This window comes from Mesoplodon bidens, assembly GCF_964165515.1.
Source record: "Mesoplodon bidens genome assembly, chromosome: 2".
In the NCBI taxonomy this organism is placed as follows: domain Eukaryota; kingdom Metazoa; phylum Chordata; class Mammalia; order Artiodactyla; family Ziphiidae; genus Mesoplodon; species Mesoplodon bidens.
This window is the reverse complement of record NC_138177.1, coordinates 29,127,727-29,147,700: the sequence shown is the minus strand read 5'-3', so window position 1 is coordinate 29,147,700 and position 19,974 is coordinate 29,127,727.

Sequence of the window (19,974 nt, the reverse complement as noted above, 5' to 3'; positions counted from 1 at the left end):
TGTTTTGGGGTGTCTGCGGACTTTTTATGATTTTAGGCCACCTCTCTGCTAATGGGTGGCGTTGTGTTCCTGTCTTGCTAGTTGTTTGGCATAGGGTGTCCAGCACTGTAGCTTGCTGGTCGTTGAGTGAAGCTGGGTGCTGGTGTTGAGATGGAGATCTCTGGAAGATTTTCGCCGTTTGATATTATGTGGAGCTGGGAGGTCTCTTGTGGACCAGTGTCCTGAAGTTGGCTCTCCCACCTCAGAGGCACAGCACTGACTCCTGGCTCCTCAATTTGGGATGATGTGTTGTCTATTCATGTATTCCACAGATGCAGGGTACATCAAGTTGATTGTGGAGCCTTAATCCGCTGCTTCTGCGGCTGCTGGGAGAGGTTTCCCTTTCTCTTCTTTGTTCTCACAGCTCCTGGGTCTCAGCTTTGGATTTGGCCCCGCCTCTGCGTGTAGGTCGCCGGAGGGCGTCTGTTCTTCGCTCAGACAGGACAGGGTTAAAGGAGCAGCCGCTTCGGGGACTCTGGCTCACTCAGGCTGGGGGGGAGGGAGGGGCACGGAGTGCAGGTCGAGCATGCAGCGGCAGAGGCCGGCATGACATTGCACCAGCCCGAGGCGCGCTGTGCTTTCTCCCAGGGAAGCCGTCCCTGGATCCCGGGACCCTGGCAGTGACGGGCTGCACACGCTCCCCGGAAAGGGGGCGTGGACAGTGACCTGCGCTCACACACAGGCCTTTTGGCGGCGGCAGCAACAGCCCCAGCATCCCACGCCCGTCTCTGGGCTCCGCGCTTTCAGCCACAGCTCGCGCCCATCTCTGGAGCTCCTTTAAGCAGCGCTCTTAATCCCCTCTCCTCGTGCACCAGGAAACCAAGAGGGAAGAAAAAGTCTCTTGCCTCTTCAGCAGCTCCAGAGTTTTCCCGGACTCCCTCCCAGCTAGCTGTGGCACATTAGCTCGCTTCAGGCTGAGTTCTCGCCGCCAGCCCCAGTCCTCCCCCTGCACTCTGACCTAGCCTCAGCTTCCAGTGCCGCCCGCCCCAGCGGGCGAGTAGACAAGCCTCTCGGGCTGGTGAGTGCTGGTCGGCTCCAATCCTCTGTGCGGGAATCTCTCCGCTTTGCCCTACCCACGTACGTGGGGAGTTTCTTGCCTTTTGGGTGGTCTGAGGTCTTCTGCCAGCGTTCAGTAGGTGTTCTGTAGGATTTGTTCCACGTGTAGCTGTATTTCTGGTGTATCTGTGGGGAGGAAGGTGATCTCCGTGTCTTACTCTTCCGCCATCTTCCCCGGAAGTCTCTGCAGTATATTTTGAATCCCACCTGACCATCAGCAATTTATATCATGTTGGGGTGATATGGGGAAGGAGTTTCATTCTCTCCCTGGGAGGGCAGGGTCTGAGTTAGGTACCTAGCGATAGAGACAGCAGGGGCACTTGGGAGAAAGCCCAGACTTCATTTTACTGAAGCTTGAAGAAGGACAATTTTTTAATCATTCTTAGGCATCCATGGTGACTGCTGTTTTCCTCAGTGACACAAAAATAGTTATCTTCAAGAAAACTCTTTGAAAACTCACCTGGAGACAAGAATGGAAAGTTTGGGGGTCAGGAGGAATAGGGAGTGCTGTCCAGGATGAGACAAGTTGTTCACAGCTAACCGGCATCCAACATTCCATTCCTGACAAAAAGGGGCATTGCATAGACAAGCAGCAGTAGGGAAAGGGGATGGAAGCAAAATATTTTGGGGACTTTGTCTTCAATCAAAAATTAGCTCTGTGCACTACTACTTTGGGACTGGGCTATTTTTTGTTACAAAAGAGAAAAAAGAAATTCATCAGAACTCTCCTCACTCACTGTTCTGTAGAATTTCCAAAGGGATAGGGAAAAGAGGCTTCTAAACTTTGAGTTTCATTTTTGTATCCAAAGGAGGTGGGGGAAGCCAACTTCAATTTTAAGAGTAGCTAGACAACAGGAGAAACGTCTTGCATATACTTCTGGGAAGAGTAGGGCAGTCACACACATTCTATACACTCCCTCCTTTCCTTTCCACATTTTTCCTTCTCCATTGGTTACCACACTTCTCTTATCTTTGAATTCCTTCTGCTATGTTACCACACAGAGAGTCTGGGCCTCCTAACCTACAAATCATGACTCTCTCCATTGAATCTGAGCTGTCCCTTGGAAGTATGGAACAAAAAGGAAATCTACAATGTGATTCAAGTAGTATGTTAATCCTTCATGTGTGTTGCCTTGTTTAATCCCTCCACCAACCAATAGTGTAGGTATCCTTTACAAACAGAGAAAAGGCTCATAGGGGATAAATAACTTACCAAGATTACACTGAAAATAAGTTAGTAGAGACTGGAAACAAGGTCCATGCTTTTCCCATTACATCATGTTATCCCCTAAAATTCCCCTCTGTAGAGTTCCCATCAATGTTTGCTATCCTGCAACAGGATTCCCATACCCCACACACATACTTCTCCACTGCCCCCATCACATACATCAAAACTATGCCCTATGCTTTCAACACCATGCAGGAGTTATAATGGCTAATAATAACTTCAAGGTATGGGTTACTTCATACAGCCCAGATAATGGGAGACTCCTGGAAACCCAAACAATAAAGGCAGAAATTTAAGTTTACAGTAAAAAACCAAGGAAAATAGTTTTGATATAAATCTTTAAGGGGCATTGCCTCTTCCATGCCTAGAAGCTTGATTGGGTGAGATAAGTTCTATGTAGGATTTTTTAAAAAGTCTTCTTTAAAATGTGTTATAGCATCTTTCCTCCCTTCTTGGCTAGAACAAAGTCTAGGATTACACAAACACACTCACCACAATCTTGCATGTCCCCCTGCTGAGGCTGTAAGATATACATGCCCATTATTTTTTCCCACATTTAACAAATTTTGAAATATAATAAGCACAGAAAAGTACAGAAAGTAGTATCTTGAACATACTGTGCTTGCCACCCAGCTTTTGTCAAACTTTAATATTTGTCATATTTGCATCTCATATTTTTTCAACATCTTTATTGGAGTATAATTGCCCTACAGTGGTGCATTAGCTTCTGCTGTATAACAAAGTGAATCAGCCACACCTATACACATATCCCCATATCCCTTCCCTCTTGTGTATCCCTCTCACCCTCCCTAACCCACCCCTCTAGGTGGTCACAAAGCACAGAGCTGGGAGAACAAACAGCGTGCCTCAGGCTATTGCAACATCACACTGGCCTCTGCTGCCATAGGCTCGCTCCACATTTGGTACTCCGCCTAGCCCCCCGGCCTGAGTGAGCCAGAGCCCCCACATCAGCTGCTCCTTTAACCCCATCATGTCTGGGCAAAGAACAGAAGCCCTCAGGCAACCTACACACAGAGGCAGGGCTAAATACAAAGCTGAACCCCAGGAGCTGTGTGAACAAGGAAGAGAAAGGAAAATTTCTCACAGCAGCCTAAGGAGCAGCAGATTGAATCTCCACAATAAACTTGATGTACCCTGCATCAGTGGAATACCTGAACAGACAACAAGTCATCCCAAAATTGAGGCAGTGGACTTTGAGAGCAATGACATACATATTTTTTTTTCTTTTTTCTTTTTTGTGAGTGTGTATGTGTATGCTTCTTTGTGTGATTTTGTCTGTATAGCTTTGTTTTAACCATTTGTCCTACGGTTCTGTCTGTCCATTTCGGTTGTTGATTTTTATTTGTTTGTTTGTTTTAGTATAGTTTTTAGCACTTGTTATCATTCATGGATTGGTTTTCTGGTTTGGTTGCTCTCTTCTTTTTTATTTTTTTAATTACTTTTTAATTTTTTTTCTTTTCAATAATTACATTTCATTATTTTATTTTAATAACTTTATTTTCCTTTCTTTCTTTCTTTCTTTCTTTCTTTCTTTCTTTCTTTCTTTCTTTCTTTCTTTCTTTCTTTCTTTTCTTCTCCTTTTCTTCTGAACCATGTGGCTGACAGGGTCTTGGTGCTCTGCTCAAGGTGTCAGGGCTGTGTCTCTGAGGTGGGAGAGCTGAGTTCAGGACACTGGTTTACCAGAGACCTCAGGGCTCCACATAGTGTCAAATGGTGAAAGCACTCCTAGAGATCTCCATCTACATGCCAAGACCCAGCTCCACTCAATGACCAGCAAGCAACAGTGATGGACACCCTATGCAAAACAACTAGCAAGACAGGAACACGACCACACCCATTAGCAGAGAGGCTGCCTGAAATCATATTAAGGTCACAGACACCCCAAAATACACCACCAGACACTGTCCTGCCCACCAGAAAGACAAGATCCAGCCTCATCCACCAGACCACAGGCACCAGTCCCCTCCACCAGGAAGTCTACACAACCCACAGAACCAACCTTAGCCACTGGGGGCAGATATAAAAAACAACAGGAACTAAGAACCTGCAGCCTGCTAAAAGGAGACCCTAAACACAGTAAGTTAAGCAAAATGAGAAGACAGAGAAACACACAGCAGATGAAGGAGCAAGGTAAAAACCCACCAGACCAAACAAATGAAGAGGAAATAGGCAGTCTACCTGGAAAAGAATTCAGAATAATGACAGTAAAGATGATCCAAAATCTTGGAAATAGAATGGAGAAAACATAAGAAACGTTTAACAAGGACCAAGAACTAAAGAGCAACCAAACAATGATGAACGACACAATAAATGAAATTAAAAATTCTCTAGAAGGAATCAATAGCACAATAACTGAGGCAGAAGAACGGATAAGTGACCTGGAAGATAAAATAGTGGAAATAACTACCACAGAGCAGAATAAAGAAAAAAGAATGAAAATAATTGAGGACAGTCTCAGAGACCTCTGGGACAACATTAAAGGCACCAATATTCGAATTATAGGGGTTCCCAGAAGAAGAGAAAAAGAAAGGGTCTGAGAAAATATTTGAAGAGATTATACTTGAAAACTTACCTATTATGGAAAAGGAAATAATCAAGTCCAGGAAGCACAGAGATTCCCATACAGAATAAATCCAAGGAGAAACACACCAAGACACATAGTAATCAAACTATCAAAAATTAAATACAAAGAAAAATATTAAAAGCACCAAGGAAAAAGCAAAACATAACATACAAGGGAATCCCCATAAGGTTAACAGCTAATCTTTCAGCAGAAGCTCTGCAAGCCAGAAGGGAGTGGCAGGACATATTTAAAGTGATGAAAGGGAAAAACCTAAAACCAAGATTGTTCTACCCAGCAAGAATCCCATTCAGATTAGATAGAGGAATTAATATCTTTACAGACAAGCAAAAGCTAAAAGGATTCAGCACCACAAAGCCAGCTTTAGAAAAAATGCTAAAGAAATGTCTTTAGGTGGGAAACACGAGAAGAAAAAGACTCACAAAACAAACCCAAAACAATTAAGAAAACGGTAATAGGAACATACATATTGATAATTACCTTAAATGTAAATGGATTAAATGCTCGAACCAAAAGACGTAGACTGGCTGAATAGATACAAAAACAAGTCCCTTATATATGTTGTCTACAAGACCCCACTACAGACCTAGGGACACATACAGACTGAAAGTGAGGGGGTAGAAAAAGATATTCCATGCAAATGGAAATCAAAAGAAAGCTGGAGTAGCAATTCTCATATCAGACAAAATAGACTTTAAAATAAAGAATATTACAAGAGACAAACCAGGACACTACATAATGATCAAGGGATCAATCCCAAAAGAAGATATAACAATTGTAAATATTTATGCACCCAACATAGGAGCACCTCAGTAAATAAAGTATATGCTAACAGCTATAAAAGGGGAAATCGACAGTAACAAAATCATAGTAGGGGACATGAAAACCCCACTTTCACCAATGGACAGATCATCCAAACAGAACATTAATAAGGAAACACAAGGTTAAATGACACATTAAACAAGATGACTTAATTGATATTTATAGGACATTCCATCCAAAAACAACAGAATACACATTTTTCTCAAGTGCTCATGGAACATTCTCCAGGATAGATCATATCATGGGTTAAAAAACAAGCCTTGGTAAATTTAAGAAAACTGAAATAGTATCAAAGATTTTTTCTGACCACAATGGTAGACTAGATATCAATTGCAGGAAAATAATCTGTAAAAATATAAACACATGGAGGCTAAATAACACACTATTTAGAGGAAATCAAAGAATACCTAGAAACAAATGACAATGAAAATGCGACAACCCAAAGCCTATGGGCCGCAGCAAAAGCAGTTCTAAGAGGGAAGTTTATAGCAATACAGTCCTACCTCAAGAAACAAGAAACACCTCAAATAAATAACATAATGTTACACCTAAAGCAATTACAAAAAGAAAAACAACAACAAAAATAAAAACCCAAAGTAAGCAGAAGGGAAAAAATCATAAAGATCAGAGCAGAAATAAATGAAAAAGAAATAAAGGAAACAAGAGAAAAGATCAATAAAACTAAAAGCTGGTTCTTTGAGAAGATAAACAAAACTGATAAAACATTAGCCAGACTCATGAAGAAAAAAAGGGAGAAGACTCAAATCAATAGAATTAGAAGTGAAAAAGGAGAAATAACAACTGACCCTGCAGAAATACAAAGGACCAGAGAGACTACTACAAGCAACCATATGCCAATAAAATGGAAAACCTGGAAGAAATGGACAAATTCTTAGAAAAGCACAACCTTCTGAGACTGAATCAGGAAGAAATAGAAAATAATAGACCAAAAACAGACACTGAAATTGAATCTGTGTTTAAAAATCTTCGAAAAAACAAAAGCCCAGGACCAGGTGGCTTCACAGGCGAATTGTAACAAACATTAAGAGAAGAGTTAACACCTACCCTTCTCAAACTCTTCCAAAATATAGCAGACGGAGGAACATTCCCAATCCCATTCTATGAGGACACCATCACCTGATACCAAAACCAGATAAAGATGTCACAAAGAGAAAACTAGAGGTCAATATCACTGATGAACATAGGAGCAAAAATCCTCAACAAAATACTAGCAAACAGACTCCAACAGCACATTAAAAGGATCATACACCATGATCAAATGGGGTTTATCCCAGGAATGCAAGGATTCTTCAATATATGTAAATCAATCAATGTGATACACCATATTAACAAATTGAAGAAGAAAAACCATATAATCATCTCAATAGATGCAGAAAAAGCTTTAGACAAAATTCAACACCCATTTATGATAAAAACTCTCCATAAAGTGGGCATAGAGGGAACCTACCTCAACATAATGAAGGCCATATACGACAAACCCACAGCAAACATCATTCTCAATGGTGAAAAACTGAAATCATTTCCACTAAGTTCAGGAACAAGACAAGGTTGCCTACTCTCACCACTCTTATTCAACATAGTTTTGGAAGTTTTAGGCACAGCAGTCATAGAAGAAAAAGAAAAGTAATCCAAATCAGAAAAGAAGAAGTAAAGCTGTCACTGTTTGCAGATGACTTGATACTATACATAGAGAATCCTAAAGATGCTACCAGAAAACTACTAGAGTTAATCAGCGAATTTAGTAAAGTAGCTGGATATAAAATTAATGTGCAGAAATATCTTGCATTCCTGTACACTAATGATGAAAAATCTGAAAGAGAAATTAAGCAAACACTCCCATTTACCAATGCAACAAAAAGAATAAAATACCTAGGAATAAAACTACCTAAGGAGACAAAAGACCTATATGCAGAAAACTGTAAGACACTGATGAAAGAAATTAAAGATGATACCAACAGATGGAGAGATATACCATGTTCTTGGATTGGAAGTATAAACATTGTGAAAATGACTATACTATCCAAAGAAATCTACAGATTCAATGCAATCCCTATCAAACAACCAATGGCATTTTCACAGAAGTAGAACAAAAAATTTCACAATTTGTATAGAAACACAAAAGACCCCGAATAGTCAAAGCAATCTTGAGAAAGAAAAACAGAGCTGGAGGAATCAGGATCCATGACTTCATACAATACTACAAAGCTATAGTAATCAAGACAGTATGGTACAGGCACAAAAACAGAAATATAGATCAATGGAACAGAATAGAAAACCCAGGGATAAACCCACACACATATGGTCACCTTATTTTTGACAAAGGAGGCAAAAATATACAATGGAGAAAAGACAGCCTCTTCAATAAGTGGTACTGGGAAAACTGGACAGCTAAATGTTAAAAAATGAAATTAGAACACTCCTTAACACCATACACAAAAATAAACTCAAAATGGATTAAAGACCTAAATGTAAGGCCAGACACTATAAAACTCTTAAAGGAAAACATAGGCAGAACACTCTATGACATAAATCACAGCAGCATCCTTTTTGACCCACCTCCTAGAGAAAGGGAAATAAAAACAAAGATAAACAAATGGGACCTAATGAAACTTAAAAGCTTTTGCACAGCAAAGGAAACCATAAACAAGACTAAAAGACAACCCTCAGAATGGGAGAAAATATTTGCTGATGAAGCAACTGACAAAGGATTAATCTCTGAAATATACAAGCAGCTCATGCAGCTCAATATCAAAAAAACAAAGAGCCCAATCCAAAAATGGGCAGAAGACCTAAATAGACATTTCTCCAAAGAAGATATACAGATAGCCAACAGACACATGAAAGGATGCTCACCATCACTAATCATTAGAGAAATGCAAATCAAAACTACAATGAGGTACCACCACACACCAGTCACAATGGCCATCATCAAAAAATCTACAAACAATACATTCTGGAGAGGGTGTGGAGAAAAGGGAGCCCTCTTGCATTATTGGTGGGAATGTAAATTGATACAGCCACTATGGAGAAGAGTATGGAGGTTACTTAAAAACTAAAAATAAAACTACCATACGACCCAGCAATCCCACTACTGGGCATATATCCTGCGAAAACCATAATTCAAAAAGAGACATGTACCACAATGCTCACTGCAGCACTATTTACAATAGCCAGGACACGGAAGCAACCTAAGTGTCCATTGACAGATGAATGGACAAAGAAGATGTGGCACATATATACAATTATATACAAATTACTCAGCCATAAAAAGAAAAGAATTTGAATTATTTGTAGTGAGTTGGATGGACATAGAGTCTGTCATACAGAGTGAAGTCAGAAAGAGAAAAACAAATACTATATGCTAACATATACATATGGAATCTAAAAAAAAATGCTTATGAAGAACCTAAGGTCAGAACAGGAATAAAGTTGGAGATGTAGAGAATGGGCTTGAGGACAGTGGGAGGGGCAAGGGTAAGCTTGGACGAAGTGAGAGAGTGGCCTGGACTTACATATGCTACCAAATGTAAAATATATAGTTAGTAGGAAGCAGCCACATAGCACAAGGAGATCAGCTCGGTGTTTTGTGACCACCTAGAGAGGCGGGATAGGGAGGGAGGGTGGGAGGGAGACACAAGAGGAAGGAGATATGGGGATATATCTTTATTCATAGCTGATTCACTTTGTTATAAAGCAAAAACTAACACACAACTGTAAAGTAATTATACTTCAATAAAGATGTTAAAAAAAAAAAGCAGCCAACTGATCTCCCTGTGCTCTGCAGCTGCTTCCCACCTGCGATCCATTCTATATTTGGTAGTGTATTTATGTGCATGCCACTCTCTCACCTCATCCCAGCCCAACCCTCTCCCTCCCTGTGTCCTCAAGTCCACTCTCCACCTGTGCGTCTTTATTCCTGTCTTGCCCCTGGGTTCTTCAGAACCTTTTTTTTTTTTTCGATACTGTATACATGGGTTAGCACACAATATTTGTTTCTGTTTTTCTCACTTCACTCTGTATGACACACTCTAGGTCACCTCACTACAAATAACTCAATTTCGTTTCTTTCTATGGCTGAGTAATATTCCATTGTATATACGTGCCACATCTTCTTTACCCATTCATCTGTTGATGGACACTTAGGTTGCTTCCATGTCCTGGCTATTGTAAATAGTGCTGCAATGAGCATTGTGGTACATGTCTCTTTTTGAATTATGGTTTTCTCAGGATATATGCCCAGTAGTGGAATTGCTGGTCATATGGTAGTTCTATTTTTAGTTTTTAAGTAACCTCCATACTGTTCTCCATAGTGGCTGTATCAATTTACATTCCCACCAACAGTGCAAGAGGGTTGCCTTTTCTCCACACCCTCTCCAGCATTTATTGTTTGTAGATTTTTTGATGATGGCCATTGTGACTGGTGTGAGATGATATCCCATTGTAGTTTTGATTTGCATTTCTGTAATGATTTGTGAAGTTGAGCATCCTTTCATGTGTTTGTTGACAATCTGTATATCTTCTTTGGAGAAATGTCTATTTAGGTCTTCTGCCCAATTTTTGATTAGGTTGTTTGTTTTTTTGATATTGAGAAGCATGAGCTCCTTGTATATTTTGGAGATTAATGATTTGTCCATTGATTCATTTGCAAATATTTTCTCCCATTCTGAGGGTTGTCTTTTAGTCTTGGTTATAGTTTCTGTGCTGTGCAAAAGCTTTTAAGCTTCATTAGGTCCCATTTGTTTATTTTTGTTTTTATTTCCCTTGCTCTAGTAAGTGGGTCAAAAAAGATGTTGCTGTGATTTATGTCATAGAATGTTCTGCCTATGTTTTCCTCTAAGGGATTTTTAAAACTATCTTTATTGGACTATAATCACTTTACAATGGTGTGTTAGTTTCTGCTTTATAACAAAGTGTATCAGCTATACATATACGTATATCCCCATATCTCCTCCCCCTTGCGTCTCCCTCCCACTCTCCCTATCCCACCCCTCTAGGTGGTCACAAAGCACCGAGCTGATCTCCCTGTGCTATGTGGCTGCTTCCCAATAGCAATCTATTTTACATTTGATAGTATATATAAGTCCATGCCACTCTCTCACTTCGTCCCAGCTTACCCTTACCCCTCCCCATATCCTCAAGTCCGTTCTCTACATAGACGTTTTTATTCCTATCCTGCCCCTGGGTTCTTCAGAACTTTTTTTTTCTTTTTCGATTCCATATATATGTGTTAGCATATGGGTTTTTTTTTTCTCTTTCTGACTTACTTCACTCTGTATGACAGATTCTAGGTCCATCCACCTGACTACAAATAACTCAATTTCGTTTCTTTTTATGACTGAGTGATATTCCATTGTATTTATGTGACCCATCTTCTTTATCCATTCACCTGTCGATGGACACTTAGGTTGCTTCCATGTCCTGGCTATTGTAAATAGAGCTGCAATGAACATTTTGGTACATAACTCTTTTTGAATTATGGTTTTCAAAGGGTCTATGCCCAGTAGTGGGATTGCTGGGTCGTATGGTAGTTCTATTTTTAATTTTTTAAGGAACCTCCACACTGTTCTCCATAGTGGCTGTATCAATTTACATTCCCACCAGCAGTGCAAGAGGGTTCCCTTTTCTCCACACCCTCTCCAGCGTTTATTGTTTATAGATTTTTTGATGATGGGCATTCTGACTGGTGTGAGGTGATACCTCATTTTGTTTTGATTTGCATTTCTCTAATGATTAGTTATGTGGAGCCTCCTTTCATGTGTTTGTTGGCAATCTGTATGTCTCCTTTGGAGAAATGTCTATTTAGGTCTTCTGCCCATTTTTGGATTGGATTGTTTTTTATTTTTATATTGAGCTCCATGTGTTTGTATATTTTGGAGATTAATCCTTTGTCTTTTGTTTCATTTGCAAATATTTTCTCCCATTCTGAGGTTTGTCTTTTAGCCTTCCTTATGGTTTCCTTTGCTGTGCAAAAGCTTTTAAGCTTCATTAGGTACCATTGGTTTATTTTTGTTTTTATTTCCCTTTCTCTAGGAGGTGGGTCAAACAGTATCTTGCTGTGATTTATGTCATAGAGTATTCTGCCAAGTTTTCCTTTAAGAATTTTATAGTGTCTGGCCTTACATTTAGGTCTTTAATCCATTTTGAGTTTATTTTTGTGTATGGTGTTAAGGAGTGTTCTAATTTCATTCTTTTACATGTAGCTGTGCAGTTTTCCCAGCACCACTTACTGATGAGGCTGTCTTTTCTCCATTGTATATTCTTGCCTCCTTTGTTAAAAAATAAGGTGACCATATGTGCGTGGGTTTATCCCTGTGCTTTCCTCCTTGTTCCATTGATCTATATTTCTGTTTTTGTGCCAGTACCATACTGTCTTGATTACTGTAGCTTTGTAGTATAGTCTGAAGTCAGGGAGCCTGATTCCTCCAGCTGTTTTTCTTTCTCAAGATTGCTTTGGACATTCGGGGTCTGTTGTGTTTCTATATAAATTGTTAAATTTTTGCTTCTAGTTCTGTGAAAAATGCCATTGGTAGTTTGATAGGGATTGCATTGAATCTGTAGATTGCTTTGGGTAGTAGAGTCATTTTCACAATGTTCATTCTTCCAATCCAAGAACATGGTATATCTCTCCATCTGCTTGCATCATCTTTAATTTCTTTCATCAGTGTCTTATAGTTTACTGCATGCAGGTGTTTTGTCTCCTTAGACAGGTTTATTCCTTGGTATTTTATTCTTTTTGTTGCAACGGTACATATGAGTGTGTTCTGAACTTCTCTTTCAGATTTTTCATCATTAGTATATAGGTATGCAAGAGATTTCTGTGCATTAATTTTGTATCCTGCTACTTTACCAAATTCATTGATTAGCTCTAGTAGTTTTCTGGTGGCATCTTTAGGATTCTCTATGTATAGTAACAAGTCATCTGCAAACAGTGACAGCTTAACTTCTTCTTTTCTGGTTTGGATTCCTTTTATTTCTTTTTCTTCTCTGATTTCTGTGGCTAAAACTTCCAAAACTATGTTGAATAATAGTGGTGAGAGTGGGCAACCTTGTCTTGTTCCTGATCTTAGTGGGAATGCTTTCAGTTTTTCACCATTGAGAATGATGTTGGCTGTGGGTTTGTCATATATGGTCTTTATCATGTTGAGGTAAGTTCCCTCTATGCCTACTTTCTCTAGGGTTTTTATCATAAATGGGTGTTGAATTTTGTCAAAACCATTTTCTGCATCTACTGAGATAATCATATGGTTTTTATCCTTCAATTTGTTAATTTGGTGTATCACATTGTTTGATTTGCATATATTCAAGAATCCATGTATTCCTGGGATAAACCCCACTTGATCAGGGTGTATGCTCCTTTTAACGTGCTGTTGGATTCTGTTTGCTAGTATTTTGTTGAGGATTTTTGCATCATTGTTCATTGGTGATATTGACCTCGAGTTTTCTTTTTTTGTGTGACACCTTTTTCTGGTTTTAGTATCGGTGCTGGTGTCCTCGTAGAATGAAATTAGGAGTGTTCATCCCTCTACTATATTTTGGAAGAGTTTCAGAAGGATAGGTGTTAACTCTTCTCTAAATGTTTGATAGAATTCGCCTGCGAAGGCATCTGGTCCTGGGCTTTCGTTTGTTGGAAGACTTTTAATCACAGTTTCCATTTCAGTGCCTGTGATTTGTCTGTTTATATTTTCTATTTCTTCCTGGTTCAGTCTTGGTAGGTTGTGCTTTTCTAAGAATGTTTCCATTTCCTCCAGGTTGTCCATTTTATTGGCATATAGTTGCTTGTAGTAATCTCTCATGATCCTTTGTATTTCTGCAGTGTCAGTTGTTACTTCTCCTTTTACATTTCTAATTCTATTGATTTGAGTCTTCTCCCTTTTTTTCTTGATGAGTCTGGCTAAAGGTTTATCAATTTTGTTTATCTTCCCAAAGAACTAGCTTTTAATTTTATTGATCTTTGCTATCATTTCCTTCATTTCTTTTTCATTGATTTCTGATTTGATCTTCATGATTTCTTCCCTTCTACTAACTTTGGGGGTTTTTTTGTTCTTCCTTCCTTAATTGCTTAGGTGTAAGTTTAGGTTGTTCATTTGAGTTTTTTCTTGTTTCCTGAGGCAGGATTTTATTGCTATAAATTCCATTTTAGAATGGATTTTGCTGCGTCCCATAGGTTTTGGGTCATCATGTTTTCATTGTCATTTGTTTCTAGGTATTTTTTGATTGCCTCTTTGATTTCTTCAGTAATCTCTTGGTTATTAATAGTGTATTTTTTAGCCTCCATGTGTTTGTATTTTTTACAGATTTTTTCCTGTAATTGATATCTAGTCTTATAGCGTTGTGGTCAGAAAAGATACTTGATACTATTTCAACTTTCTTAAATTTACCAAGGCTGGATTTGTGACCCAAGATATGATCTATCCTGGAGAATGTTCCATGCACACTTGAGAAGAAAGTGTATTCTGTTGTATTGGATGGAATATTCTATAAATATCAATTAAGTCCATCTTTTTTACTGTGTCAATTAAAGCTTATGTTTCCTTATGTATTTTCATTTTGGATGATCTGTCCATTGTTGAAAGTGGAAAGTCCCCTACTATGATTGTGTTAGTGTCAATTTCCCCTTTTATGGCTGTTAGCATTTGCCTTATGTATTGACGTGCTCCTTTTTTGGGTGCATATATATTTACAATTGTTATATCTTCTTGGATTGATCCCTTGATCATTATGTAGTGTCCTTCTTTGTTTCTTGTAATAGTCTTTGTGTTAAGGTCTATTTTGTCTGATATGAGAATTGCTGCTCCAGCTTTCTTTTGATTTCCTTTTGCATGGAATATCTGTTTTCATCTCCTCACTTTCAGTCTGTATATGTCCCTAGGTCTGAAGTTGGTCTCTTGTAGACAGCCCATATACGGTCTTGTTTTTGTCTACATTCAGCCAGGCTATGTGTTGTGGTTGGAGCATTTAATCTATTTACATTTAATGTAATTATCGATATGTATGTTCCTATTACCATTTTCTTAATTGTTTTGTGTTTGTTATTGTAGGTCTTTTCCTTGTCTTGTGTTTCCTGCCTAGAGAAGTTCCTTTAGCATTTGTTGTAAACCTGGTTTGGTGGTGCTGAATTCTCTTAGCTTTGGCTTGTCTAAAAATTGTAATTTCTCCATCGAATCTGAATGAGATCATTGCTGGGTAGGGTAATCTTGGTTGTAGATTTTTCCCTTTCATCACTTTAAATATGTCTTACCACTCTCTTCTGGCTTGCAGAGTTTATGCTGAAAGATCAGCTGTTAACCTTATGGGGATTCTCTTGAATGTTATTTGTTGTTTTTCCCTTGCTGCTTTTAATGTTTTTTCTTTTTATTTTATTCTTCATAGTTTGATTAATATGTGTCTTTGTGTGTTTCTCCTCGGATATATCCTGTATGGGACCTTCTGTCCTTTCTAGACTTGAATGACTATTTCTTTTCCCATATTAAAGAAGTTTTCAAGTATAATCTCTTCAACTATTTTCTCAGTCCCTTTCTTTTTCTCTTCTTCTCCTGGAACCCCTATAATTTGAATGTTGGTGTGTTTAATGTTGTCCCAGGTGTTTCTGAGGCTGTCCTCAATTCTTTTCATTCTTTTTTCTTTATTCTGCTCTGTGGTAGTTATTTCTATTATTTTATCTTCTAGGTCACTTATCCATTCTTCTGCCTCAGTTATTCTGCTATTGCTTCCTTCTAGAGAATTTTTAATTTTGTTTATTGTGTTGTTCATCATTGTTTGTTTGTGCTTTAGTTCTTCTTGGTCCTTGTTAAACGTTTCTTTTATTTTCTCCATTCTATTTCCAAGATTTGGGATTATCTTTGCTATCATTACTCTGAATTCTTTTTCAGGTAGACTACCTATTTCCTCTTCATTTGTTTTGTCTGGTGGGTTTTTCCTTGTTCCTTCATCTGCTGTGTATTTCTCTGTCTTCTCATTTTGCTTAACTTACTGTGTTTGGCATCTCCTTTTTGCTGGGTGCTGGTTCGTAGCTCCCATTGTTTTTGGTGTTTGCCCCCAGTGGGTAAGTTTGGTTCGGTGGGTTTTGTAGGCTTCCTGGTCAAGGGTACTGGTGCCTGTGTTCTCGTGGATGAAGCTGGATCTTGTCTTTCTGGTGGGCAAGACCACTTCTTGTGGTGTGTTTTGGGGTATCTATGAACTTAGTATGATTTTAGGCAGCCTCTCTGCTAATGGGTGGGTTTGTGTTCCTGTCTAGCTAGTTGTTTGGCATGGGGTGTCCAGCACTGGAGCTTGCTCGTCATTGAGTGGAGCTGGGTATTAGTGTTGAGACAGAGATCTCTGGGAGAGCTCTCGCCCATTGATATTATGTGGGGCTCGAGGTCTGTTGTGGATAATGTCCTGAATTTGGCTCACCTCAGAGGCTCAGGCCTGACAGCCGGCCAGAGCACCAAGACCCTGTCAGCCACATGGCTGGAGAAGGTGGGCTATGATTTAGGTGTCAGCCATTGCCCTGTTGTAGCTCTGTCCCAGCTGTCTCCAAATGTCACCCAGATACATTGGGTTATTCTACCATTCCTCAGAACTTGTACATGCCAGTCTAGGATTTGTAGATGTCCTCCTGATAGTCTTCATTGAAATACCTTGCATTCATGGTGGTGAGAGATATGCTAATAGGGTTGGTTCTCTTCAGTTCAGAGACTGGGACAGTCTGAGCCTTCATGTGGCCAAGTCAGGAGCAGCAGGCCAATGGTCCCAAAGTGATAACATGTCAGATTCCAAGAAGGCTTTCTGCAGTGCCTGAGCAGTATTCCCAAGGAGCTGCTCTCCTCAGCTACAGCACTCTGACCAGGGAACTCAGTGGGACCCTCAAACGAGATTTTCTGTCGGCCCTAGAGCCTGAATGCCAACCCAGGCAAGAAGGTGAGCAGAGCGTCTCCCGGCCCCATCTCACCAGAAGAGCAGACACCTTCATATTTTTTAAGAAATGAAGTAGTTCTGATTTACTTGAAGCACCCAGTGTGCCCCTTCCAATCCTATGCCTTACCTCCTTACTCAGAAATTGCCTTTTCTGAAATAGTATTCTGAAATTGTTTTTCATTTCATCTTTTTATTTATTTATATGTATGTGTATTTTTACCACATACATCTATGTTTATAAACAGTACATGATTTTAGTGTGCATTTTTAAACTTTATATAAAGTGTCATATATCCTTCTGCAACTTTTATTTTTTCTTCTCAAAGTTATGTTTCTGAGAGGTCCCCAAGTAGATACGTGTAGCAATTTCTTATTTATTCATTTTTAATTTCTGAATAATATTCCATTGTCTGAATATATCACAGTTTGTTTATTCTCTCTTTGATGGACATTTTATTTGTTTCCAATATTTTATTATTGCAAACCATGCTATAATGAACATTTCTGTTCACATCTTTCTGTGCACATGTGTGAGTTTCTCTAGCTGTCCAAAATTGCTAGTCTTATTTTACCTCTGAGTAACTGAGTGACACTAAGCAAATAAATATGTGACTCTAAGAAATAGTTTTCAGATGTCTTCAATTTGTAGATGACCTGGCTATCTTACTTTCAAGAATGCTGCCTTTTTATAACTAGAATAACATTTTGAGATATTTTCCAGGAACTCCAGAGTGTCCGGCACTAATTTATTGAAAGTGATATTTAGTGTACTCATTTACTACAATATTCAATTAATTAGGTACTATCCAAAGGGCACAAGATGCTATAAACCTATATATTACAATATTCAAATGTCCAGTATGGGAGTATAAGAATGTGTGCTCATGGAAAACAGTACGTCAGTGAGTTACAAGGATCTTGAAATCCATGTGATATTGAAGGAAGGAAGAATGGAAAGGGAGGAGAAAGGGGGAGGAGGTATTAGGTTGGGCTGAGTTGCAGTTAACAAATAGACCTTGTCATGTAATGGATTGGCAGAACACAACTTTATTTCCCTACCATATAACACTCCAGAATGTTTCCAGGTCAGCGAGAGTTGCAGTGTTGCTTCCTGAAGTCACTTTTCCAAGTCCCAGGTTGACTGTTGCTTTACCATCCTTAAACTGTAGTTCCCAATGTTGATCAGAGGCTGTCAAATCAGGCAGCCAGAGGGAAGAAGAGCGAGAGATAGCATAGGTGGGAGCTATAAGCCAGGACTGAAGTTGTCAAATACCACTTCTCTCATTCCGTTGTCTGAAAATTAGTCACAAGACCACACCTTACTGCAAGGGATGCTGGGGGATGAGACCTACCCATGTGCACAGAAAGAAGAGTAAATGGACTTTGTTGAAATGCTAGCTGCATCTTCTACAAGAATGAGGAAAGGAATTGGTATGATTTTAACTGAAGTATTTGCAGCAAACATTTGTCAACATTAGTGAGAAGGAAGAGTTAATACCAATTGAGATGGAAAGGAATTTCAGTCAAAAATGTTTCTCTCTCCTTCCTTGCTCAGGACAACCTGCCTGTGTTATTTTTATCTGCCTACATTTCATTTCCTTCTCTTTCATCTGGTAACAACAGGTCCCCAATACTCAATCCATATAGATTTTGGGAGGATACCCCTAGCAAAAGAGAATAGAGCTTCGTATTAGTCAGAGCCCTCCCCCCACCCCACCCCCCAAAAAGCACAGATGGAGGTAATGGCTGACATGCAGGTAGTTTATTTGGAGAATGTTCCCAGGGAGCAGGATTGAAGGGCTTAGGGAATAAAAAGGAAAAAAGGGAAACCAACACAAGGATCCATTATCAAGGTGGCCACCACTGCTATGGGGACTGATGTCCAATAATTGTATGCCTGAAAATGAAAGTGGGGAGCATTTATACATTGATTTAGTTTATGTTCTGTCTACAAGACTCTGGAAATATGCTGGGGACTGAGTGTTTCAGTAGTGACTAGAGGTAGAAGTGAGGACAAGAGGAGCACTGGTGCTCAAGTGGTGCCTGAAAAAGGCAGACACCCCTGGCCTGGAGGCTCAGTACACTTCCACCCCCAGGGCACAATGACTGGGCCATGAGTGTGCATAAACCAAGCCAGGACATTAAAGTCGTCTCCCAGGATATTTATAACAGGAGCTGGTTTCTCAGATCTTTCTGATAAGGCTGAAGGGATCTAAGTCTGCCTCTGCCAGCAGTCACTTTCCTTACTCCATGGAGAAAATTTGCCTGCAGTGATGAGAGACAGAGGATTCTGGTGATGTCAAGTCTCTTCTGGTAGCTGAGCTTCTCAGAGCTACCCTGATTCCCATGGCTCCTCTTTTCTTCCTCTGGCCTACCTCCCATCCATCTAATAAACACCCTAGTTAAATTGCCTCAAACTAATTTCAGTTGGGTTTCTGCCACTTGCAACAGAAATGTTCCTAACAATATAGAAATGGGTGAGTAAAAGAGGAGTGTCATTTATTAGAGGCCCTCAAATCTAGAACTACATGACCTGAGGTATTCTGTGCAACCAAGAGGATCTCAACCCATTGCCAGATCTCCAAGACTCCCGAGGGTCAGACCATAGCAAACTCTGTGAACTATAACAGAAATTTCCCCTTTTTAAGCAAAGTCAGGAAGTTTGAAACACAGTGGAAAGTACATGGGCTTAAGAGGAGCTAAAGCAATAACTGAAATCTCCCTTCTCGGCCCCTTCTCAAAGCTCTCTGCTGTTCTCTCTCCCCATAGACCTGATGTAAGGTATCAAACCCCAACCCATGTAAATCACAATAAATTGGGATGTTGGTTCATAGGGCGCAGATTAGCTCTGTTCAAAACTCTCCTGTCACCCTGTCCCAAGGAAGATTTGAAAGAAGCCTTCAAGCTGAAGTCCTACAGATGCACAGAACTCTGAGTCCTATTTCTAAGAGAAAAAAAAAAGTGGGGTCAGGACGGGTTCAGATTCAAAATTTATGACTCAGAAAGCTTTCTGGCACTGATTTCTAGTTAATGGAGTCTCCAGAAATTAAATCAAAAGGCAGCCAAGCCAGGTCTCTCATCCATGGGGATGCTAGAGCCATACCCAGGCAGGAGTACCAATGAAGGTCTGCATATTTACATCCACACACTTATATTATAAATCAGGCTAACAAACTGCTAAACAATTATGTTCCACTCTCCTCCATTAATGAATCCCTCCATAATGACAGAAAAGCCAGGTTCACATCCAGAATTCTCAGACTGTTTGCTTTGTAATTTCTTTCAGAGCATGGCAGTGTAGGGAAGGGCC